A 25,351-nucleotide genomic window follows, 5' to 3' on the forward strand; every position below is an offset into this window, starting at 1 on the left:
CCACCGTTTGACCACACCCATTCAAGTGTCCGGTCAAGTGCAAGTTCAGAAATAAATTTATGCCCAAAAATTTTAAAAGAATTCAATGCATTTAAAATTGAATAAAATGGCAGCAAATCAGACACTTTGCAGCAGTAATGTCATTTGCAATCAATCAATCAATCAATCAATCAAAGAAAATAATTAATGAAGTACCTTTCAGGTAGAGTCAGTCACAGCATCAGGCCACGTCCAACTGTCAATTTTCTCTTTGCTAGCTTGCCAGGTGCAGCAATCTTCTCTGTTGGTCGGTCAGTCCTCTGTCTCTTTCTTTCAACTGAATTGGAAAGGGGTGCACCGATCCTGGAAGTAATGCAATACCAGGTCAATGCGTGGAGTGGACAGAGCAAGCTCCGATTCCAGCTCCCTGTTCTAAAAATCCATTTAATATATGGTCCCCAGATAGGGGACGTATCAGATATTAAACTGATAAGAACAGATACTACACTTGATCTTAGCCATAAGGCCGAGAAGCGATGGCAAGCGCTCGGCACCTGTTCTGGCGCCCTTCCGTGTTCACTGTGCACCGCTCAAGGTGTGCACCATGCTGCTGCAGCCCTATTTTGGTTTTTTTTTTGTTTTTTTTTCCTTTCCCTTAATGAAGTAGAAATCAATTAGCTTGTGCAGGTTTTCCCTACCTGCCACCAAAAGTGAAAAAAAAGAAAAGAAAAACTTTTGTGCAAGGCAAAGTGACATGTGCAAATGTTATCTTGTGACGCCAGCGGATTTTGCCGAATTTTGCGAATCTGCATAAACCACTCCCACCGTTTGACCACACCCATTCAAGTGTCCGGTCAAGTGCAAGTTCAGAAATAAATTTATGCCCAAAAATTTTAAAAGAATTCAATGCATTTAAAATTGAATAAAATGGCAGCAAATCAGACACTTTGCAGCAGTAATGTCATTTGCAATCAATCAATCAATCAATCAATCAAAGAAAATAATTAATGAAGTACCTTTCAGGTAGAGTCAGTCACAGCATCAGGCCACGTCCAACTGTCAATTTTCTCTTTGCTAGCTTGCCAGGTGCAGCAATCTTCTCTGTTGGTCGGTCAGTCCTCTGTCTCTTTCTTTCAACTGAATTGGAAAGGGGTGCACCGATCCTGGAAGTAATGCAATACCAGGTCAATGCGTGGAGTGGACAGAGCAAGCTCCGATTCCAGCTCCCTGTTCTAAAAATCCATTTAATATATGGTCCCCAGATAGGGGACGTATCAGATATTAAACTGATAAGAACAGATACTACACTTGATCTTAGCCATAAGGCCGAGAAGCGATGGCAAGCGCTCGGCACCTGTTCTGGCGCCCTTCCGTGTTCACTGTGCACCGCTCAAGGTGTGCACCATGCTGCTGCAGCCCTATTTTGGTTTTTTTTTTGTTTTTTTTTCCTTTCCCTTAATGAAGTAGAAATCAATTAGCTTGTGCAGGTTTTCCCTACCTGCCACCAAAAGTGAAAAAAAAGAAAAGAAAAACTTTTGTGCAAGGCAAAGTGACATGTGCAAATGTTATCTTGTGACGCCAGCGGATTTTGCCGAATTTTGCGAATCTGCATAAACCACTCCCACCGTTTGACCACACCCATTCAAGTGTCCGGTCAAGTGCAAGTTCAGAAATAAATTTATGCCCAAAAATTTTAAAAGAATTCAATGCATTTAAAATTGAATAAAATGGCAGCAAATCAGACACTTTGCAGCAGTAATGTCATTTGCAATCAATCAATCAATCAATCAATCAAAGAAAATAATTAATGAAGTACCTTTCAGGTAGAGTCAGTCACAGCATCAGGCCACGTCCAACTGTCAATTTTCTCTTTGCTAGCTTGCCAGGTGCAGCAATCTTCTCTGTTGGTCGGTCAGTCCTCTGTCTCTTTCTTTCAACTGAATTGGAAAGGGGTGCACCGATCCTGGAAGTAATGCAATACCAGGTCAATGCGTGGAGTGGACAGAGCAAGCTCCGATTCCAGCTCCCTGTTCTAAAAATCCATTTAATATATGGTCCCCAGATAGGGGACGTATCAGATATTAAACTGATAAGAACAGATTTTTAATTTTTTATTAAAAGTATTCACGGTACAAAGTTTGTAAATAAAGAAACAGCAAATCACTGTACAAAACTTTGGAAAAGTAACATATGTCATGAAAGTCAAATACTTCAGTTAAACATTAAGTTCCATGTTTTAAACCTCCACACCTTATTGGCTTTATTATGTCCCAGTTTTTTGCAGTCATTTAAATAGTAAACATACATATCGGCTAGTGCCATTCTTATACACTCTTTTTCGCTAATGTAGTCCTTTTTGTACACAAGAATATTGCGGCACTTCCACAAGGACAGTTTAAGACAGTTTATGAGCGTCCACATCACTCTTTGGTTCTCATTGCTCAGTCCAGTACTTAGTCCATAGAGAACCACATCATGGTCTAGAGTGCGCAACCCTGTCAAAAACTTCAAAAGTTCACCAATGCTCTGTCAAACGGATCTGGAGAAGTGACAATTCCAGAATAAATGCAAAACCGTTTCGCTCTGTCCGCAAGATAGTCTGGGACACAGAGAGGTATTGCTCCTACGCCGTGCATGTTGAAAAGCCCGCACTGGCATTGCCTCATGTACTGCTAACCAGGCTAAGTCCCGCAACTCATGTCCCAGGTAAGTCTCATGCACGTTTTCCCAAATTTTTTGACTCCGCTGGTATGAAAAGTTTTTAACCGGCTCCAAGGTTTCCTGCTTGTCCAGGACTGTCCAGATCTTTTTTGGGACACTTAATATGGATTCCTCCAGGTCTTTCAGGCCGTAAGTATGGATTGTTCTTTCCAGCTCATCGTACCATCTGGGACGCGACATGGCTGTCGGGGTTGACAAAGGGATTTTAAGCCATCCGTACTTTCTGAAGATGGTTCCGGCTCCGTACTTAAGAAAAAGACTCCAATCGGATTTTGTTTGTAAGCTTCTAAAACAAAGAGAGAAGTAGTTAATGCTGAGTATTTTTCTTACATTTGGTAGTCCACGGCCTCCTTTTTTTCGCCCTTTATAGCATTTTTCACGTCCGACTTTTTCGTGGCTGGAGCTCCAGAAAAATTTGCATATGGTCCTCTGCAGAGTTTTTAGGATGCCTGCTGGAGGGAAGAATACTGTATTTATATATAGAAGAATCGGTATCAATACAGATTTTATCACGAGCAGTTTGCCTTCCATGGACAACTTTCTCATTTGCCAGAAAGTGACTTTTTTCTCTATTTTCTCCCTGGCCAGTTGCCAGCTCTCTTCACCATTATTCTCCGCATTGAAGATCACCCCTAGGATTTTAACCTTCTCACTTTGGATCTTTAGATTCGGTATGGTGACATTGCTCCAATCCCCTATGGTAAAGCATTCGGACTTGGTTAAGTTTAGTTTGAAGCCAGAGGCCTGACAGAAGCATTCAGTTAAGAAAAGCGCTCTCCTAAGTGATGGTTCAGACTCGCAAAAAATGGTGACGTCATCCATATACGCCTTTACCTTATTCTGCGCACCGCCACCACCAGGCAGCGGCGTCCCCCTCATCACCTTATCGGCTCTCAGCGTTGTTAAAAAAGGCTCAATGGCGCACACGAAGAGGATCGGGGACAGAGGACATCCCTGCTTCACACCGGATCTTAGAGTTACTGGTCCTGAAAGATAACCATTTATAATGATTTTACTGTATGCATTTTCGTACAATAAGGCGACCCTTTTAGTGAACTGGTCAGGGAAGCCCATTTCCGCCAGTACTCTCCATAAGAAAGCATGGGACACTCGATCAAAGGCTTTCATAAAGTCGAGATTCAGTAGAGCTACTTTTTGCTTTCTTTCGAGCGTGTACCAGATTGCATCTCTGGTTACGTTTAAATTTGCATAAATCCCCCTTCTGGGTACTGCACAGACTTGGTCTGTGTGTATTGTTTTTTCCAGTACACTCTTAACACGGTTCACCAGGATTTTTGCATACACTTTGTAGTCTGAGTTAAGAAGTGTTATAGGTCTCCAATTCTCTAAATGTTCTCTATTACCTTTTTTGTGCAATAAGACTACAGCACCTTCCCTCCAGGTCCCAGGCAATGCCTGCGCTTCCATGGCCTCTGAAAAAACACAAAATAAGTCCTCTTTTAAGGCGTCATAGAACTCAAGATAAAAATCAATAGGGAGACCGTCAGTCCCTGGTGTCTTTCCAGGTTTTAAACTTTTTATAGCGTAAGTCATTTCCTGCGGTGTAAGTTTACTTAATAAGATTGGGTGTTCTTCCTCTGTAAGCTTCATTTTGATAGTTTTTAAAACATCTTTTAGGAAAAACTGGTCTATCTGCTTGGTGTCAAAGAGATTTTGATAATATTCCCTCGCCTTCTTCAATATACCCTCCAGGTCGCATGCTCCTTCTAGTTTTTCTATGGGTACCTTTTTTTCTTGTTGTTTTTTAAAGAAAAAGCGGGTGCATTTTTCATTTTCCTCCAAATTTTCAACCTTTGCTGAAAAGATAATCTCCTTCCCCCTCTCTTCAATGGCAGTCTGTATGTGTTTCTTTACAGATTTTATCACCTCCTCCATTTCTACTCCAGCGTTCTGTAATTGTGTTGCTGTTTGCAGCTGTAACAACAGATTTTTATATTTTTCTTTTTTTTCCCTGGCTACTGCTCTCCCCATACGGCAAAAAAAGTTTTTTATACGTCTTTTAGCATACTCCCACCATATCAGGCTAGTTTTGAAAAATCTCTTTTTATACTGCAGGTTTCTATAAAAAAGCAGAAATTTTTTACCAACTTCTTCTTCTTTTAACAGAGATACGTTCAGGCGCCAAATTCCTCTGCCCTTCTGCGGTATGTTGGCGGGAATTTCTACAGTCAGCATCCTGTGATCAGAAAAGGGTACATCCTCCAAAAACATATCAATCAGGCACAGTGCATTAGGTACGAGAAAAAAGTCAATGCGAGATTTATACTTTCTGTTGCTCCATGTATATCCCGGATCATGCCCCTTCAGAGACCTCCAAACATCTTTTAGGTCACAATCGGATATTATGTTTTCTAGTTCTCGCCTGGAGCGATCATACCTTGGATTTTCAGCTCCTCCTTCTCGATTTTCGGCCAGACGGATGCAATTGAAGTCACCTCCTATCACAGTAAGGAAAGGCCCAGGTATGTAATGTTTCAGGATGTGTAATGTCTCAGCTCTTTCTTCCGCTCCTGTAGGTGCATAGAAATTGATAAGACGTACAGTGACGTTCCTCACCTTCGCCGTTACCAGCAAAATTCTCCCGGATACTATCTCCTGGAAGGAAATCAACTCATGTTCTGGACTCCCCGCAAGTACTGCGATTCCGGAATTTTTATTCGAGTCGTCACCCGACCAGATGGAAAAACCTGTTGCCCATTCTGAGCGCAAAGAAGCATAATTAATTTCGTGTTTCAAACCACATTCTTGTAAAAAATAAAAATCAGCGACGTTATGTTTACAGAAGTCAAAAAAAGCGGCCCTTTTGTAAGTGCCCTTTATTCCCCTTACATTAAGGGATTTTATAATTATTGCAGCCATACCCTCTCTTTAAGTCGGGTCGATGTCTGAAACATTTTGGCTTCCCCGTTCCGAGTCGGATGTGGCTACATCTATGCCAATCAGACGCGCCCCCAATGGCGTTGGTTCCACCATTCTTCGCAACCCTTCAATCCGCTGCCTTTTCACGCCCTGCAAGTTTTCAGGCTGAACCGTGGCCTCCACCACATCCTCTAGGTCAGAGCCTTCCTCCAGAGATTCCTCCCCGGATTCTGGCCCTATACCCGTTAGAAGGGTTTCTTCCACGGTTTGCACAGTTTGCACGGTTTGCGCAGTTTGTGCTGCATACACATCGGGTTCATCTGCCCAGACTGATATATGTGGGTCACCTCCTATCTCCATTTGTAACTCAGGGAGAGGGAAGACATCCGTTACCTGCATCCCAGAAGCCTTTGGTTCTTCAGCAATCGGGAATAATGGGCTGGGCGTCGCCCTGCTTGTACCTCTGCCAGAGGCTACTTCGGGTGTGGCCCTCTTTGTTGCAGGCCTAGGCATCAAGATTTCAGCTTTGTCTTTACCTTTTCCTCCTGGAAATGCAGTTTCTGTCTGGGGTACACTTCTTGTAGCCACAATCCGCTCACCTCCTGGGCCTGGTCCTTTGGCTGCATCTGCATAAGACTTATTACCTCTTCCGGTCCTGTTTGGGCACTCCCTGTATGTATGGCCAAAACTGAGACATATATGACACAGTACTTCATTTACACAGTTAACTGCTGCATGTCCAGGTTGGAGGCACTTCACACATATTTCAGGATTCTCACATTTCTCTACTACATGCCCGAATTGCTGACACTTGTAACAGTACGGTGGCATACCGTTGTAATAAAGCCTTCCACGCTCTTTCCCAATACGGAAGAAGTTTGGTGGGTGCTTAACCCCTTTATACCCTCCTTCATCACATTCTATAAATTTCTTAACAATGAACCGATATTTTCCTATCCACAGACCTTCTGAGTCAAAAATTCCTTCAGCCTTTATAACTTCAGTCACCGTGGACATATAATCTATTACGTCCTCTAGGGGGACATGGGGGTTCATCATTTTAACTGTTATTACGACATCATCGTCATAGAGCTGCGTAAAGGTAAGTCCTCTCAATCTTCTGTCCTTTAAGTTAGCTTTGACTAGTCTAGCAAATTCATTACAGTCTTCCTGCTTCCGGAAGGTTAATACATAGACACCATCATAGCTTTGTAATGCTAGTATTTGTACCTTGTTCACATGGAGGAAGTTTACCAGGATGTCCTGCACGAAGTACCGGAGGGTATACACCTGTTTTGCATTCTCTTCAACACGAATCCGAAAGGAGGTCTTTATTCTAAATTCGCCTGTGGAGGGAGTATAATATTCAGCATTAGAGCAAGAATTCAGAATCTGATTAACAAAATCCATTGTTGCTTGTCCGCACGTATGGGGATCGCCTTCTCAAGATCTGTAAGGATCTTGCCATAAGGCCGAGAAGCGATGGCAAGCGCTCGGCACCTGTTCTGGCGCCCTTCCGTGTTCACTGTGCACCGCTCAAGGTGTGCACCATGCTGCTGCAGCCCTATTTTGGTTTTTTTTTTGTTTTTTTTTCCTTTCCCTTAATGAAGTAGAAATCAATTAGCTTGTGCAGGTTTTCCCTACCTGCCACCAAAAGTGAAAAAAAAGAAAAGAAAAACTTTTGTGCAAGGCAAAGTGACATGTGCAAATGTTATCTTGTGACGCCAGCGGATTTTGCCGAATTTTGCGAATCTGCATAAACCACTCCCACCGTTTGACCACACCCATTCAAGTGTCCGGTCAAGTGCAAGTTCAGAAATAAATTTATGCCCAAAAATTTTAAAAGAATTCAATGCATTTAAAATTGAATAAAATGGCAGCAAATCAGACACTTTGCAGCAGTAATGTCATTTGCAATCAATCAATCAATCAATCAATCAAAGAAAATAATTAATGAAGTACCTTTCAGGTAGAGTCAGTCACAGCATCAGGCCACGTCCAACTGTCAATTTTCTCTTTGCTAGCTTGCCAGGTGCAGCAATCTTCTCTGTTGGTCGGTCAGTCCTCTGTCTCTTTCTTTCAACTGAATTGGAAAGGGGTGCACCGATCCTGGAAGTAATGCAATACCAGGTCAATGCGTGGAGTGGACAGAGCAAGCTCCGATTCCAGCTCCCTGTTCTAAAAATCCATTTAATATATGGTCCCCAGATAGGGGACGTATCAGATATTAAACTGATAAGAACAGATACTACACTTGATCTTAGCCATAAGGCCGAGAAGCGATGGCAAGCGCTCGGCACCTGTTCTGGCGCCCTTCCGTGTTCACTGTGCACCGCTCAAGGTGTGCACCATGCTGCTGCAGCCCTATTTTGGTTTTTTTTTTGTTTTTTTTTCCTTTCCCTTAATGAAGTAGAAATCAATTAGCTTGTGCAGGTTTTCCCTACCTGCCACCAAAAGTGAAAAAAAAGAAAAGAAAAACTTTTGTGCAAGGCAAAGTGACATGTGCAAATGTTATCTTGTGACGCCAGCGGATTTTGCCGAATTTTGCGAATCTGCATAAACCACTCCCACCGTTTGACCACACCCATTCAAGTGTCCGGTCAAGTGCAAGTTCAGAAATAAATTTATGCCCAAAAATTTTAAAAGAATTCAATGCATTTAAAATTGAATAAAATGGCAGCAAATCAGACACTTTGCAGCAGTAATGTCATTTGCAATCAATCAATCAATCAATCAATCAAAGAAAATAATTAATGAAGTACCTTTCAGGTAGAGTCAGTCACAGCATCAGGCCACGTCCAACTGTCAATTTTCTCTTTGCTAGCTTGCCAGGTGCAGCAATCTTCTCTGTTGGTCGGTCAGTCCTCTGTCTCTTTCTTTCAACTGAATTGGAAAGGGGTGCACCGATCCTGGAAGTAATGCAATACCAGGTCAATGCGTGGAGTGGACAGAGCAAGCTCCGATTCCAGCTCCCTGTTCTAAAAATCCATTTAATATATGGTCCCCAGATAGGGGACGTATCAGATATTAAACTGATAAGAACAGATTTTTTTTTTAAGTTGGTTTCCCCCAGAGGGGGAATCTTTTTATTGAATATTTAAAAATTCCATTACAACATCTTTCAATAAATAAACACCAACTTTACACAGAATAAACATAGTTATATTAAAAGAAAGGATCTGATGGCGATAAAATCATATGATAGCACCCCATTCCCTTAAAAACCATTTGCGCAATAAGAGAGGCCGATATTTTTGATCTAAAAGATAATAATTATACATCTCGCTAAAAGACAGTCTAAGAACATCCTCAATAGTTAAAAGTTCTTGTTTGTACACTAAAATGTTCCGCGCCGCCCACAAAGCAAATTTCACTGAGTTAAAAATCTTCCAGGCCATCATGCGATTTGTCCTGTTTGGGCACTCCAGACATCCGTAGATAACCATGTCCTTTGAAAGTCCAGTAATGGAGGTAATTTTGGTTAAAAGGGGCAGAATGCGAGTCCATAACATTGTAGCAAAGCAGCAGGTCCATAAAATATGTTCTGAGTCCTCTTGCCCTCCGCATCCTGCCCTGGGACATTCTGGAGATGTTGTAAGTCCTCTACGGTGCTGGAATGCCCGGCCCGGAAGACATCCGTGGGCGGCGCTCCATGCGATGTCTTTCTGTCGATTAGAAATAAAATTAGCGCTTGTCATTTTCCATATTTTTAAACATTTTTCCTCTCTAAAATTTTTAACTGGGGCACATAAAATTCGAGACTGTAAAACCTGTAAAACTTTCCTGCTATTCCTAAGATCATTTACGCTAAAACTTACTAGATTATAAGAGGACACTATTTTATCTAAAATTTTGTACTGTTCAGGCTGATTAAAAGCATACGGTGCACTTAAAACCAGCTGACGCCACCCGTGCCTCCTCATAAAAAACCCCGTAAAATAACGTAAAAAGTATGCATGATAATGATCTTTAAAGGAAGAATTAAAAACATAGCAGAAATATTTTATATACAGAAAAGTTTTAAAATCTGGCACTCCTTTACCACCCTTTAGTTTGGGTTTTGTCACCACCTCACGGCTTAGTCTCTCCATTCTCGATCCCCAGAAGAAAATAAAAACCGCACGTATAATTTTTTGTAGTTTCTTTTCCGGGGGAGGAAACACCAAACTAAGATACAATAAAATAGGTAAAAGCACCATCTTAATAATTAAAACCTTTCCTTCCAATGATAAGTTTCTCAAATTCCACATACAAATCTTTTGATTTATTTTTTGCGCCACCAGATCCCAACTATAAAAACCGTTATTAATTTCATCAAAGTAGACCCCTAAAATTCGTACCGGGCTCGACTCAGGGACAGGTACTTCATTTGAAACCATATTTCCGATATTTAAAACGCTGCATTTATTAAAATTGACTTTAAAACCTGACGCCTGGCAGAAGTATTCCGTCTGTCTTAAAGACCTTTGCAGCGAAGGGGTGTCCCTACATAAAATTGCCACATCGTCCATATAGCCTAGGACTTTGGCTTCCAAACCCCCCCCACCTGGCAGGGGGACTCCGCGCACCATTTTGTCTTTTCGCAACATGTTTAAAAGTGGCTCGATCGCACAAATAAATAATAACGGGGATAAGGGACACCCCTGTTTCACACCGGATTTTAAAAGCACGCCCTGAGTCTTAAAACCATTGACTAAAATTTTACTTGTACAGTCATGGTAAAATGCTCTCATTGAATTAATAAAAAACCTCGGCATGCCCATTCTCTCTAAAACTTTAAAAAGGTAAAAGTGAGATATTCTATCATAAGCCTTTTCAAAATCGAGAGATAAAACTGCTAGTGTATTTTTTCTGTCTTTTGTGTAACATATCACGTCTTTTAATAAATTTAAAGAATCCCACGAACTCCTCCCGGGGACCCCACATACCTGATTACTATGTATGACTTTTCCAATTACCGTTTTCAGCCTATTCGCACAGAGCTTTGCAAGAATTTTATAATCACAGTTCAGGAGCGTTATAGGACGCCAATTTTTGATTTCGTTCTTGTTTCCTTTTTTGAAGAGTAGCGACACTATCCCTTTCCTCCAGGACCCCGGGAGGATTTTCTGCGTAAAAACTTCAGAGAATAATTTAAACAGGTCATCCTTTAAAATTCCATAAAAAGTAACGTAAAATTCTATGGGCATGCCGTCTGAGCCCGGTACTTTCCCTTTTTTAAAACTTCGGATAGTATCTAAAATCTCACTTTCCACAATATCCTGTTTTAAAAAAGTTTTGGAGATAGGGTCTAAAAATAAATCAATTTCTTTTAAAGTATCTTCTAAAAAATTAAAATCCACCTGCTTTTCATTAAAAAGATCCACATAAAAATCGTATGTCTTTTGTAACATACCCTGGATCCCTGTTTCGCCCTCCAACTCCTCCATCTGTGAACGTTTATTATTGATTTTTTTAAAAAAATATCTAGAACAGGTTTCGTTTTCATCCAAGTGCTGTACCTTGGATCTAAAAATAATTTCCTTACCCTTTTTTTCTAGGCACTTTGCAATTTCTGCTTTCACCTCATATATTTCTTTATCTACACGGATTCCATGGTTTTTGAATTTAATAAGAGTCTGCAAACGGGTATTTAAAATTTTATAAAACTCACGTTTTTCTTTTGCCTTCCTTTTCCCCACCTGTACGAAAAAATTTTTTATCCGCACTTTCATTGATTCCCACCATTGGATTATGGAGCCTGTCACGGGTCTTCCCCGTCTGCACCTCTTATAAAAGACAATAAAATCAGATAAAACCTGTGGATCTGATAAAAGGGAGATGTTTAACTTCCATGTACCTTTAACAGTATTCATAGGACCTTCAGCTTTAATTTTAAAACATAAAACCTTATGATCCGATAAAACGTTATTAAAAGGCTGGCAATAAAATGGCTCTAGAGAATAAGAACAGAATATAAAATCAATGCGCGATTTGCAGTTAGAATTACCCCATGTCATACCGGCTTCCTCAGGTTCGTTGGGATTGCATTTTTTATAGACATCCTGTAAATTAAAATCAATAAGAACATTTTTTAAAAGCCCCGAGCTTTTATCATAATTCACTGAGGATGCCCTAGAGAGTCTACGTTCACCTTTTAAAATGCAATTAAAATCACCTGCTATAACTAAAGGAGCCGAATTATCAATAAATAACGGTAAAATTTCTAACATTTCTATCCTCTTTTTCCTATCCGTAGAACCATAAAAATTTAAAAACTGCCATTTTTGCCCATTAATACGTACTTTCACCAATAAAATTCTGCCAGGTAAAATTTCATTAATATCATCAATTAAAACATCCCCCTTAAAAAGAATCGCCACTCCACCTGAACTTGGTTCATTGGAACCTGACCACACAGAAGGTCCATACGTCCAATCCTTCTTGTATTTTTCGTAGTTCGCTTGGTGCGGTATACAGCACTCCTGTAAAAAGAAGACTGTGGCCAACAAAGTAGATAAAAAATCTAAAACCGTCACTCTTCGCCTCTTTGAGTGGATGCTCCTCACGTTAAAAGAGGCGCCTTGTAATTCAGCCATTATTTTTTATAAAAGAAGAATTTTTTCAAAGTAGAGTATCATCCTCAGGGTGCTTCAAAGGGATTCTTCACCCCCAGAGCCCCCCTCAATTTCCACTTCGCTCCACTCGGAGCGGACTGTCTCAAGCGTGCTCAGAGAGGAGACGGGGGACCCTGGCGAGGCGACATTCGCCCCCCTCTCCAGCAGACCCCCCACCAAACCAGAGGCACTGTATGGTTCAAGATAAATATTAGAGCTATCAACGTTAATAAGGTTCCCTTCCGGGAGTAAAGCTGGGTCGGTTTCCGGAACAGTGAGTAGTTCGTCGTCGGGAGCGTCTCCCCCCGGCTCCAGGACTGGAGGGGGATGGAGGGCTTCCCTACCAACGATTTGGACCGCATCAGGGGGTTGCGCTGGGACTCGCTCCACATATGCAGAGGAGACACCCGGCTGTTCCCCAACTACTGCACCTGCATATGAAACGCCCACTTTTTTCCTTACGGAGCCACCTGGGTCCCCGCTCTGAGAACCTACCACTTTGGCAGAAACCTTTCTTGCAGGGGGGTCAGCCTCATCCGGAGTCTCCTCCTCAGAAGCTTCCCCCTCCTGCTGCTCACCACTTCTCCTCCTTTGCCTCTTTTTCTTTTTTTTCCGCTCTCGGGGTCCGCTGGTGTCCATACCGTCTGATTCACGGCTGGAGCCCTGCTCTCCACCCATCTCCTCCCTTACAGTCTGGGATCTGGTCACCTGCGCAGCACTATGACCTGGGAGCCCTGAGGGCCTTACCTCCTCACGCCGCACTTCACCCGGACCTTCAATCTCAGGCACTTGATCCTCCGGACGATCTCCAGGTTCCGGGATGTCACTCAGAAGACCTCTGCAGATCTCCTCGTTCTCCGCCACCTTTCCGGCTTCCCTTACAGGACAGTCACGATATAAATGAGTGGTTAAAAAGCAATAACTACATCTTTTGCCCATAGTGCACTCATCTTGCTCATGATCCTGACTTCCGCATTTTCTGCACTTACTGTGGCAAAATTCTTTGTAATGTCCATAGTGCCTACAAATGCGGCAATAGGGAGGCATGCCTGTGTAGAAAAAGTCCCCCACAAAGTCCCCAAACTTGAATCTGGCTGGGGGGATTTCAAAACCAGCTGGGTGTAGTATATTTCTCCTGCAGGCTACTTGGAACCTCCATTTAGAGGTCCAGACACCCTCGTCATTCAAGATCCGGTTTAAAAACTTCACTTTGGGGAAAAATTTTTCTAAATAAGTTGTAATTTCCAGTTGTCTGGCTAAAGGACAGTACATCTTTACAACAATGTTTTTGACCAATTCTAGCTCATGTCCAAAAATAACCATATGTGCCAGTCTTGGATCATCATCTGCAACAACAAGCAGCTTAGAGAGGACAGATCTATGAATACCTTCTCCTGTAAAGGTTACATCGTAGATGCCAGATTTCGGATAATCTTGAATCGCCAAAATTTCATGCTTCATCACGTTGAACACGTCTTTTAGGATCGTCTGCACCAAGATCTTCATGGTGAAGGAGGGTCTCCGCACTTCCGCCACGCAGAATCGTACTGTATTCGCCACCCGGGCAAAAGCCGGGATCTTATCCGGACCCAGTTCCTGATCCATCGTATTGGCAGTAGCGATCTGTATCTAGGGACACAAATCGATCACGCTTCCTCCTGTCAGGCTGCCGCCCTCCAGGAGTCGATCGCGACTCGTTATTGGGGGCTAAGCCCCCCTCCAATAGCAGCAAGCAGGGCCCACAAGATTCACAAGAAATTAGAACCTGTGGGACACCTGCAAGGCCGAAGGGGGGGTACCCCAATACCTCACTTGGTACGACTAGACAAGTTAGACCTGCACTTGGTCGTAGCCATAAGGCCGAGAAGCGATGGCAAGCGCTCGGCACCTGTTCTGGCGCCCTTCCGTGTTCACTGTGCACCGCTCAAGGTGTGCACCATGCTGCTGCAGCCCTATTTTGGTTTTTTTTTTGTTTTTTTTTCCTTTCCCTTAATGAAGTAGAAATCAATTAGCTTGTGCAGGTTTTCCCTACCTGCCACCAAAAGTGAAAAAAAAGAAAAGAAAAACTTTTGTGCAAGGCAAAGTGACATGTGCAAATGTTATCTTGTGACGCCAGCGGATTTTGCCGAATTTTGCGAATCTGCATAAACCACTCCCACCGTTTGACCACACCCATTCAAGTGTCCGGTCAAGTGCAAGTTCAGAAATAAATTTATGCCCAAAAATTTTAAAAGAATTCAATGCATTTAAAATTGAATAAAATGGCAGCAAATCAGACACTTTGCAGCAGTAATGTCATTTGCAATCAATCAATCAATCAATCAATCAAAGAAAATAATTAATGAAGTACCTTTCAGGTAGAGTCAGTCACAGCATCAGGCCACGTCCAACTGTCAATTTTCTCTTTGCTAGCTTGCCAGGTGCAGCAATCTTCTCTGTTGGTCGGTCAGTCCTCTGTCTCTTTCTTTCAACTGAATTGGAAAGGGGTGCACCGATCCTGGAAGTAATGCAATACCAGGTCAATGCGTGGAGTGGACAGAGCAAGCTCCGATTCCAGCTCCCTGTTCTAAAAATCCATTTAATATATGGTCCCCAGATAGGGGACGTATCAGATATTAAACTGATAAGAACAGATACTACACTTGATCTTAGCCATAAGGCCGAGAAGCGATGGCAAGCGCTCGGCACCTGTTCTGGCGCCCTTCCGTGTTCACTGTGCACCGCTCAAGGTGTGCACCATGCTGCTGCAGCCCTATTTTGGTTTTTTTTTTGTTTTTTTTTCCTTTCCCTTAATGAAGTAGAAATCAATTAGCTTGTGCAGGTTTTCCCTACCTGCCACCAAAAGTGAAAAAAAAGAAAAGAAAAACTTTTGTGCAAGGCAAAGTGACATGTGCAAATGTTATCTTGTGACGCCAGCGGATTTTGCCGAATTTTGCGAATCTGCATAAACCACTCCCACCGTTTGACCACACCCATTCAAGTGTCCGGTCAAGTGCAAGTTCAGAAATAAATTTATGCCCAAAAATTTTAAAAGAATTCAATGCATTTAAAATTGAATAAAATGGCAGCAAATCAGACACTTTGCAGCAGTAATGTCATTTGCAATCAATCAATCAATCAATCAATCAAAGAAAATAATTAATGAAGTACCTTTCAGGTAGAGTCAGTCACAGCATCAGGCCACGTCCAACTGTCAATTTTCTCTTTGCTAGCTTGCCAGGTGCAGCAATCTTCTCTGTTGGTCGGTCAGTCCTCTGTCTCTTTCTTTCAACTGAATTGGAAAGGGGTGCACCGATCCTGGAAGTAATGCAATACCAGGTCAATGCGTGGAGTGGACAGAGCAAGCTCCGATTCCAGCTCCCTGTTCTAAAAATCCATTTAATATATGGTCCCCAGATAGGGGACGTATCAGATATTAAACTGATAAGAACAGATTTTTTTTTTTTGAATCACTTCCCCACACATGGGGGATTTTTATTAAACATTTTACATATTACATAGATTCAAAAGACAATATATAACAGGTACATAGAGTTTAAAAACAAGTTAAAAACCATAAAATGGCAATGCAGTGGCTGATTTAAATACAAGAATTCCATTCACTCTGAAACCATTGTTTTAAAATCGGTGATTTGGCTTTCTTGTCTAAAAGATAATACAAATATAGCTGGCTAAAAGCAATGCTTAAAACGTCCTCCGGAGATAAAAGGTCCTTTTTAAATATTAAAACGTTCCTGGCCTTCCAGAGAGCGTCCTTCACACAGTTAATGGCCTTCCATGCCATGATGTGTTGCTCCCTGGAGGGGCTACGGTAAAGTCCATATAGAATAGCGTCTTTGTCAAGTCCTCTGAGGTCCGCCACCTTCCTTAGCAATGGTGCAACTTTATTCCAGATAACTTGAGCGAAGGAACAGTCCCAAAGCAGATGTTGAACGCTTTCGTCGGCGCGGCAGCCCCTCGGACAGGCGGCGGACCTCGCGTAGCCCCTCCGGTATTGGAAAGCACGGCATGGAAGGCACCCATGGACGCTGCTCCAGGCCAGGTCTTTCTGAGAATTAAAAAGGAAAGGACCGTTAATAAAATGCCACACAGTAAGACTTTTTTGCTCGTTAAAATTGCTAACTGTGCACGTTATCTCCTTCTCCCTTATTGCTTTTATCAATTTTTTGCTATCTTTTAATTCACTTACACTTTTCGTTTGAAGGTTAAAAAGACTAATAACTTTATCGTATATTAAATAATACCTAGGCAGTTTAAAAGCGTACGGCGAGGTTAAGACTATTTCGAACCATTTAAAACGCTTCATAAAAAAACCTAAGTTATAGCGCATAAAATACGATAAAAAATTGTCTTTAAAAAGTGTGTTAAAACCAAAACAAAAGTGCTTGATAAAAAGGAACCTGGGAATGTCGGGGAAGTCCTTCCCTCCCCTCTTTTTCCCCCTTACCACCACCTCTCTCTTTAACTTTTCAGCGCGAGACCCCCAGAAGAAAGTAAAACACGACTTGTTGATTTTCTTTAAAAGCTCTGTAGGGGGAGGGAAGACAATGCTTAAATATAAAAGAATAGGTAAAATTACCATTTTAAGAATTAAAACCTTCCCCTCCATTGTCAGCTTCCGCAGGTTCCACATACAAAATTTTTTATTAACCTTATCAGCCACTGCATTCCAACTGTTAAGACCGTCATTGGACTCACTGAAGGAGACACCTAAAATGGTAACTGCATCAGAGGTAGACACGGGAACATCGATAAAATCCATGCCTCCGACATTTAAAATACTGCTTTTATTTAAATTAACTTTGAAGCCGGAGGCACAGCAATAAAAATCCAGTTGTTTAATGGTACGATGTATGGAAGGGGTGTCCCTGCAGAAGATTGCCACGTCATCCATGTACCCCACTGCTTTTGCCTCTAGCCCCCCTCCACCGGGGAGGGGGACACCTCTGATGACTTTATCGTAGCGTATGGAGCATAAAAACGGTTCGAGGGAACATATGAAAAGCAGTGGGGACAAGGGACACCCCTGTTTAACCCCTGAATTTAAAAATACTTCCCGTGTCTTAAAACCATTTACTAAAATACGGCTGGTGCAGTCTTTATAAAACATTTTAAGAGACGATAAAAAGCCATCTGGTATCCCCATCTTTTCTAAAACTTTAAACAAATAAAAGTGGGACACCCTGTCAAAAGCTTTTTCAAAGTCAAGAGATAGTATTGCCAACTTGCTTTTCCGCTCTTTCGTATGTTCTATAATATCTCTGATTAAAACCAGGGTGTCCCACACACTCCGCCCCGGGACCGCGCAGACCTGGTTCGGATGTATAACTTCGTGTATTACAGTTTTAAAACGGTTTGCGCATAACTTAGCTAAAATTTTATAGTCGGTATTTAAAAGGGTGATGGGCCGCCAGTTTTTGAGATCTGCCCTGTCTCCCTTCTTGTAAATAAGGGAGACTTCACCCTTGCCCCAGGACGGAGGCATCGTCTTAGAATTAAAAACATCCGACATTAAAAGAAGTAGATCCTCTTTTAAAACATCGTAAAATCGGATATAAAACTCCCAGGGGATACCGTCCGGCCCAGGCACTTTACCTGCTTTAAAACTTTTAATTGTCTCTAAAACCTCCTGCTCTGTAATGGGACGGGATAAAAACTGCTGGGAGGCAGGGGTTAAAACAGCCGTTACCTCCTTCAGTGAGTCCTCCATAAAATACCGATCCACAGGTCTGGCACTAAAAAGGGAAGAATAAAAATCATGTACTTGGTTTAAAATACCCTGTACAGCTGTCTCCCCATTAACACATTCCATTATCACTCTTTTACTTGCCGCCTTTTTAAAAAAATACCTGGAGCAGGTTTCATTGTGTTCTGCGTGTTTTACTTTAGCCTTATAAATTATGTCCTTACCTTTCTGCTCCAGGTATTTACGTATTTCTTCTTTTAAGGTTAAAATTTCATTTCCCACCTCCACCCCATGTGTTCTCAGTCTGTACAAGGTCTGCAGACGGGTATTCAGATCATTGTAAATTTTCTTTTTCTCATCGGCTTTACGCTTCCCCAGGCGAATAAAAAAAGCACGTACCTGTTTTTTAAAACCCTCCCACCATTTGCTGATGGGAGCCCTGGGGTGCCTTACCCGTCTGCGTGCGGCATAAAACTTTTTAAAATCCTCCAAGACCTGTGGATCCTCTAAAAGGGAAATGTTAAAACGCCAGGACTTATGACCATAAAACCTATTGACATTAAAATCAACAGTAAAATGGAGCGCGTTATGGTCAGATAAAACATTAGTTAAAACATCACACCTAGATGGCAGCGTGTCCTCAGAGCAAAAGATAAAATCAATGCGGGAGCTACAGGTGGCATTACTCCATGTGGCGCCGGCTGTCTCTGGCATGTTGCTATTACATAGCTTGTAAGCGTCTTTCAATCTCATGTCCGTTACCATGTTTTTTAAAATACCAGAAGTTCTATCATAGTTCCTACTTGTACTTACAGACAGCCGGCGCTCACCTCTGAGGACACAGTTAAAATCCCCGGCGAGGATAAGTGGATCCGATGTAGATATATGCAGCTGTAAAATCTCCAACATCCTCGCCCGTTCATTCTTGTCTGGGGAAGCATAGAAGTTTAAAAACTGCCATCTGGTTCCGTCAATAAAAGTCTTAACTAATAAAATGCGTCCTGGTAAAATCTCGCTAATAGAGTCCACTAAAACATTTCCCTTTAAAAGAATGGCGACCCCTGATGATCTGTTTTCATTTGATCCGGACCATACTGATGGTCCGTGCACCCAGTCCAGCTGATATTGTGTGTAGCTGGACTGGTGCGGGATGCCGCACTCCTGCAGGAAGTATACTGAGGCGGTGATGCAGGATAAATAATTAAAAACAGCAACTCTTCTGGTTCTCCTCTTTATCCCACGCACGTTCAGGGAGATCCCTTGTATGCGAGTGGCCATTTCAGGGGACAAAGAAGAAATCCAAACGTACAGTTCATATTAGCATCTTTTCCCACGTCAGGGTACTCACAACTCTTCGCTCCCGGGGGCGGGGGCGTATTCTTCCTCCGGGCGGGCCGATGACAGCTGGTTCGGGTCCGGGGACGTGGAGAACTGACCGCAGACGGCCCCCACACGGGCCATCACGTTGGGGTAATAGTGCTCGCTCCCAGGAGAGCTAAAGGAGAGAGGGGAAAGAGGCAACTGCCACTGGGCATTCAACTCGGGCTCGCTCCCACCAGGGTCTAGATTTTCGGAGAGGACGTCCAGGACGCCCACCACCTCCTCTAGGCTCACCAGGGAGCCTTCCTCGGGAGGCGGCTGACCGCAGGGCAGCTCTTCCGACACATCAGGGGTTCCAGCTCCTCCAGAAGTGGATGCCACCGCTGGCACCACCACCTCCTCGGGAGCCTTCCCCCCCGATTCGTCTTTCGACCCGCCCTTTTTGGTCCTTTTTGGACGCTCTCCTATTAGTTTTTCCTTTTCCGCTACCAAAAGAAGCTTGTCCGCCCAGTCGCGGCGTTTATCCGCATCATTCGAGTGCTTGCCCGCAGCCCTGCCCGCAGTCCTACCGAGCTTGTCCGCACCCTTTTGCGACTTTTTTTGTCGCCTCCTCTCTGCCGCAGAGAGCACAGGTTTAAAGCCTCCAGGGACCTCTCCCAGCGTCCCTGCCCCTCTCTCCTTGTCCGCTCCAGTCTCCATCCCCGCATCGGCCTCTATGTCCGTCTCGTCACCTTTATCCGGTGTTACGTCTGGATCTTGATCTTCAGCACCTGACGTGGGCTCCAGGGATACGTTGTCCTCCTGATCCGAGGCCTCGAAGGGTCGCTCATCGAATTCACAGCCTCCAAACTGCTCCTCCTCATCACCTGCGCCTCTACGAATTTTACAATCCCTGTAGGTATGGTCAGTCTTTTGACAGAAATTGCACTTTTTTGGTAATGGGCACCCTTTAAAATCGTGGTGGGGGCTGCCGCAGTTCCTACACTTACTGTTGCATTTATCAGGTTTGTGCCCATACTTGCCACACTTCCTGCAGAAGTCCGGCATCCCATTAAAAAAGAGGTCACCATTCGCGGTTCCGAGCCTGAAGCGTGCTGGGGGCAAGACCGGTCTGTCGTAGTCGTCTTTGCGTATTCCCACCATGTATTTGCGCTTACAAGTCCAGACACCGCATTCATTGACGATTCTCCCTCTGGGCTCTACGTCATTAAAAAAATACTTGACGAACGCATCAGCTTCAGGATCTGCAATAAAAGGCGAATAAATTTTAACTGTTAGTAACTCTTTATCGTCAAGATGTTTCTTTATAATAATGTTCTCCTTTGCCAACTCTTTATGTATTTTTTTGACCCTATTGAGGGCTGCCTTGTATATCACATTATCCGCAAAAGTGACATCGTAATCCCCTCGCCTGGGATAGTCTTGCACCGCAAGAAGGCAGCCCTTCTGGGTTCCGATTCGCTTCGCAACAATCTCTTCGATCACATACTTTACATTATTCCGCTTGTCGCCACAGTTGAGGGACACTCTCAACGTGTTCTTTAACCTAGCCCACTCTGGGACGTAGGTTAAGTCCGCCATCTTGGTATGACGGTTTCACAAAGACCTTGTCCGCAAATCGCAGGCTTGTCTTTCGCAATGTTCCTCTACTGACCAGGGGCCGAGTAGAGAACTGCTGGGGGGATCGATTCTCGTTCCTCTCAGGACTAAGCCTCCCCCCCTATAGCAGCAGGTGGGTGAAGTCCGGGCAATGAACCCGGACGATCCCACCAGGCCGAGGGGGAGGGTACCTAAGAGGACCTGTAGCACTGGTTTGGACCAAATAACTTGCCACTGAGCAGACAAATCACTTGATCTTTGCCAGAAGGCCGAGAAGCGATGGCAAGCGCTCGGCACCTGTTCTGGCGCCCTTCCGTGTTCACTGTGCACCGCTCAAGGTGTGCACCATGCTGCTGCAGCCCTATTTTGGTTTTTTTTTTGTTTTTTTTTCCTTTCCCTTAATGAAGTAGAAATCAATTAGCTTGTGCAGGTTTTCCCTACCTGCCACCAAAAGTGAAAAAAAAGAAAAGAAAAACTTTTGTGCAAGGCAAAGTGACATGTGCAAATGTTATCTTGTGACGCCAGCGGATTTTGCCGAATTTTGCGAATCTGCATAAACCACTCCCACCGTTTGACCACACCCATTCAAGTGTCCGGTCAAGTGCAAGTTCAGAAATAAATTTATGCCCAAAAATTTTAAAAGAATTCAATGCATTTAAAATTGAATAAAATGGCAGCAAATCAGACACTTTGCAGCAGTAATGTCATTTGCAATCAATCAATCAATCAATCAATCAAAGAAAATAATTAATGAAGTACCTTTCAGGTAGAGTCAGTCACAGCATCAGGCCACGTCCAACTGTCAATTTTCTCTTTGCTAGCTTGCCAGGTGCAGCAATCTTCTCTGTTGGTCGGTCAGTCCTCTGTCTCTTTCTTTCAACTGAATTGGAAAGGGGTGCACCGATCCTGGAAGTAATGCAATACCAGGTCAATGCGTGGAGTGGACAGAGCAAGCTCCGATTCCAGCTCCCTGTTCTAAAAATCCATTTAATATATGGTCCCCAGATAGGGGACGTATCAGATATTAAACTGATAAGAACAGATACTACACTTGATCTTAGCCATAAGGCCGAGAAGCGATGGCAAGCGCTCGGCACCTGTTCTGGCGCCCTTCCGTGTTCACTGTGCACCGCTCAAGGTGTGCACCATGCTGCTGCAGCCCTATTTTGGTTTTTTTTTTGTTTTTTTTTCCTTTCCCTTAATGAAGTAGAAATCAATTAGCTTGTGCAGGTTTTCCCTACCTGCCACCAAAAGTGAAAAAAAAGAAAAGAAAAACTTTTGTGCAAGGCAAAGTGACATGTGCAAATGTTATCTTGTGACGCCAGCGGATTTTGCCGAATTTTGCGAATCTGCATAAACCACTCCCACCGTTTGACCACACCCATTCAAGTGTCCGGTCAAGTGCAAGTTCAGAAATAAATTTATGCCCAAAAATTTTAAAAGAATTCAATGCATTTAAAATTGAATAAAATGGCAGCAAATCAGACACTTTGCAGCAGTAATGTCATTTGCAATCAATCAATCAATCAATCAATCAAAGAAAATAATTAATGAAGTACCTTTCAGGTAGAGTCAGTCACAGCATCAGGCCACGTCCAACTGTCAATTTTCTCTTTGCTAGCTTGCCAGGTGCAGCAATCTTCTCTGTTGGTCGGTCAGTCCTCTGTCTCTTTCTTTCAACTGAATTGGAAAGGGGTGCACCGATCCTGGAAGTAATGCAATACCAGGTCAATGCGTGGAGTGGACAGAGCAAGCTCCGATTCCAGCTCCCTGTTCTAAAAATCCATTTAATATATGGTCCCCAGATAGGGGACGTATCAGATATTAAACTGATAAGAACAGATCCGTTTTCCTGGGGAGTTTCCCCTTTAAGTCCTCCCAAAAGGCAAACCCAGTCTTACCATCAAACTGGATTGCACCGTTAAATAAGTCCATGTCTTTCTCCTCAATCCATACGGAAAAACGTCTTTTACCAGTCCAATAACCAGCTTGGTTCAATAAGTCCTTCTTGAACCTGCACATAGGCACATGAAGTCTCAAAAAGCCCATAATGTCCGCAGCACTCACAAAAGGGTCATCCATAGACACGACCAGCGATTTCCAGCCCCCGTGCAAGGAAGTCAAGCAGCTCACTCGGTCCCTGACTCCAGTGGTCCCGCCTCCGTACCATCCGAGGAAGGCCTCCGAACACAGTTGCTCCGAAGTGAAGGTGACATCGCAAGACCTCTTGGTGGCGTTCCATTGCATGGCCAGGACATCCTCCCTCCGAACCATCAAACGATCCTCCAGTATCCTCACCACCGACATCTCCGACCAGTCATCAGCTCTAGCGGCATCCTTCTTAAGGAAGAACCTCAGGCAGAACTTCTTCCGTCTTAGATCCATTGTAGATCTTTGATCTGTAAATAATCAGACCCTAGGAGTCTCAATAGATTCTCCAGGTGATCGCTTCTCGTTGCCCCGGGACTAAGCCTCAAACCCAATAGCAGCAGGTAGTTCCAGCCAGGCTATAAACCTGACTTTTCCTACCAGGCCGAGTAGAGGGTACCCGGGGCACCTCTGGCTAAGATCCTTGGCAGCACACAAACACTGAACAGAATGTATGCTACACTTGATCTTAGCCAAAAGGCCGAGAAGCGATGGCAAGCGCTCGGCACCTGTTCTGGCGCCCTTCCGTGTTCACTGTGCACCGCTCAAGGTGTGCACCATGCTGCTGCAGCCCTATTTTGGTTTTTTTTTTGTTTTTTTTTCCTTTCCCTTAATGAAGTAGAAATCAATTAGCTTGTGCAGGTTTTCCCTACCTGCCACCAAAAGTGAAAAAAAAGAAAAGAAAAACTTTTGTGCAAGGCAAAGTGACATGTGCAAATGTTATCTTGTGACGCCAGCGGATTTTGCCGAATTTTGCGAATCTGCATAAACCACTCCCACCGTTTGACCACACCCATTCAAGTGTCCGGTCAAGTGCAAGTTCAGAAATAAATTTATGCCCAAAAATTTTAAAAGAATTCAATGCATTTAAAATTGAATAAAATGGCAGCAAATCAGACACTTTGCAGCAGTAATGTCATTTGCAATCAATCAATCAATCAATCAATCAAAGAAAATAATTAATGAAGTACCTTTCAGGTAGAGTCAGTCACAGCATCAGGCCACGTCCAACTGTCAATTTTCTCTTTGCTAGCTTGCCAGGTGCAGCAATCTTCTCTGTTGGTCGGTCAGTCCTCTGTCTCTTTCTTTCAACTGAATTGGAAAGGGGTGCACCGATCCTGGAAGTAATGCAATACCAGGTCAATGCGTGGAGTGGACAGAGCAAGCTCCGATTCCAGCTCCCTGTTCTAAAAATCCATTTAATATATGGTCCCCAGATAGGGGACGTATCAGATATTAAACTGATAAGAACAGATTTGATTTACTAGCCACTAAGGGCCATTTTTATTAAGCAAAAAAGTCAAATAACATACATTTTTATGATTATTCATGTATACAAATAATCACATAATTTAGCATAGAATAACATAAATATACAAGTTTACACGTCTCAGTCACAGAAATGCATAAAATATCATATCACAGTTCATTAAAAGATTCCGACTCGGTACTTAAGTTGGACACATGGTGACGTCAAGTAGCTGTTCTCCACTCCTCATAATGCCATAATTTTATTGCAGGAGCGTTCTGTTTTTTGTCTAAAACATAATATAAATACATTCCACTAAAACACAGATTTAAAACGTCGCGTGTAGTTAAAAGTTCATGTTTAAAGACTAAAATGTTTCTCGCCGCCCAGAGTGCGCCCTTTGCTGTGTTGATGGCCTTCCACGCCGTCGCCTGATGTCTTTGGGAGGGGCATCTGAATAGTCCATATAAAATAGTTTCAGGGGTTAAAATCTGGAGGTCCGCCATCTTCTTTAAAAGTGGAAAAAACAGCTTCCAGAAATCTTGCGCGAAACTGCAGTCCCAAAGGAGGTGTTGTATTGTTTCATCTCTCCTACATCCAGTCCTGGGACAGACGGCGGACCTCGCATAGCCCCTCCGGTATTGGAACGCCCGGCATGGAAGGCACATCTGGGCGCAACTCCAGGCGAGGTCTCTCTGTGGGTTAAAAAGATAAGAAGCGTTAATTAAAATCCACGCGGTTTTGCTCTTTTGCTCACTGAGGTTACCAATCTTACACACGATCTCTTTGCTTTTAAAATCTGCGATTAACTTTTTGCTATTCTTAAGAAGTTCAACACTCTTACTTTTTAAGTCATATAAAAACACAATTTTTTCTATTATCACATAGTGCGGGACTAATTTAAAAGAGTAAGGGGCTGTTAAAACAATATCGAACCACTTAAATCTCCGCATAAAAAAACCTAGATAATAACGAGTAAAATATGACCAATGGTTGTTTTTAAAAAGAGTGTTAAAAACGTAGCAAAAATATTTTAATAAAAGGAATCTGCTAAAATCGGGAAAATCCCTCCCCCCGTTCTTTTTGGACTTCATTACTTCACTTCGTTTTAATTTCTCCATAGGGGAGTTCCAAAAGAACGTGTAACAGTTTTTCGTGATTTTTTTAAGCATA

General features: G+C 43.0%; 7 non-coding genes and 3 pseudogenes across 7 annotated transcripts; all 10 read right to left on the reverse strand.

Moving 5' to 3' along the window:
• Positions 1 to 326: 326 nt before the first annotated feature.
• LOC142186962 (U2 spliceosomal RNA) lies at positions 327 to 517 on the reverse strand. Its single transcript, XR_012712425.1, has one exon. It is a non-coding gene; the product is annotated as a U2 spliceosomal RNA (small nuclear RNA).
• A 609-nt stretch (positions 518 to 1,126) lies between these two features.
• Positions 1,127 to 1,317, reverse strand: LOC142186965 (U2 spliceosomal RNA). The gene has a single exon (XR_012712427.1). It is a non-coding gene; the product is annotated as a U2 spliceosomal RNA (small nuclear RNA).
• Positions 1,318 to 1,926: 609 nt separating this feature from the next.
• Positions 1,927 to 2,104, reverse strand: LOC142186890 (U2 spliceosomal RNA; annotated as a pseudogene).
• Positions 2,105 to 7,673: 5,569 nt separating this feature from the next.
• On the reverse strand, positions 7,674 to 7,864 carry LOC142186966 (U2 spliceosomal RNA). Its single transcript, XR_012712428.1, has one exon. It is a non-coding gene; the product is annotated as a U2 spliceosomal RNA (small nuclear RNA).
• A 609-nt stretch (positions 7,865 to 8,473) lies between these two features.
• Positions 8,474 to 8,666, reverse strand: LOC142186909 (U2 spliceosomal RNA). Its single transcript, XR_012712383.1, has one exon. It is a non-coding gene; the product is annotated as a U2 spliceosomal RNA (small nuclear RNA).
• A 5,991-nt stretch (positions 8,667 to 14,657) lies between these two features.
• LOC142186967 (U2 spliceosomal RNA) lies at positions 14,658 to 14,848 on the reverse strand. Its single transcript, XR_012712429.1, has one exon. It is a non-coding gene; the product is annotated as a U2 spliceosomal RNA (small nuclear RNA).
• Positions 14,849 to 15,457: 609 nt separating this feature from the next.
• LOC142186913 (U2 spliceosomal RNA) lies at positions 15,458 to 15,691 on the reverse strand (annotated as a pseudogene).
• Positions 15,692 to 21,671: 5,980 nt separating this feature from the next.
• Positions 21,672 to 21,862, reverse strand: LOC142186968 (U2 spliceosomal RNA). Its single transcript, XR_012712430.1, has one exon. It is a non-coding gene; the product is annotated as a U2 spliceosomal RNA (small nuclear RNA).
• Positions 21,863 to 22,471: 609 nt separating this feature from the next.
• On the reverse strand, positions 22,472 to 22,671 carry LOC142186916 (U2 spliceosomal RNA). The gene has a single exon (XR_012712387.1). It is a non-coding gene; the product is annotated as a U2 spliceosomal RNA (small nuclear RNA).
• Positions 22,672 to 24,031: 1,360 nt separating this feature from the next.
• On the reverse strand, positions 24,032 to 24,233 carry LOC142186878 (U2 spliceosomal RNA; annotated as a pseudogene).
• Positions 24,234 to 25,351: the final 1,118 nt, after the last annotated feature.

This window comes from Leptodactylus fuscus, unplaced genomic scaffold (genome assembly GCF_031893055.1).
Source record: "Leptodactylus fuscus isolate aLepFus1 unplaced genomic scaffold, aLepFus1.hap2 HAP2_SCAFFOLD_123, whole genome shotgun sequence".
NCBI classification, from domain to species: Eukaryota; Metazoa; Chordata; class Amphibia; order Anura; family Leptodactylidae; genus Leptodactylus; species Leptodactylus fuscus.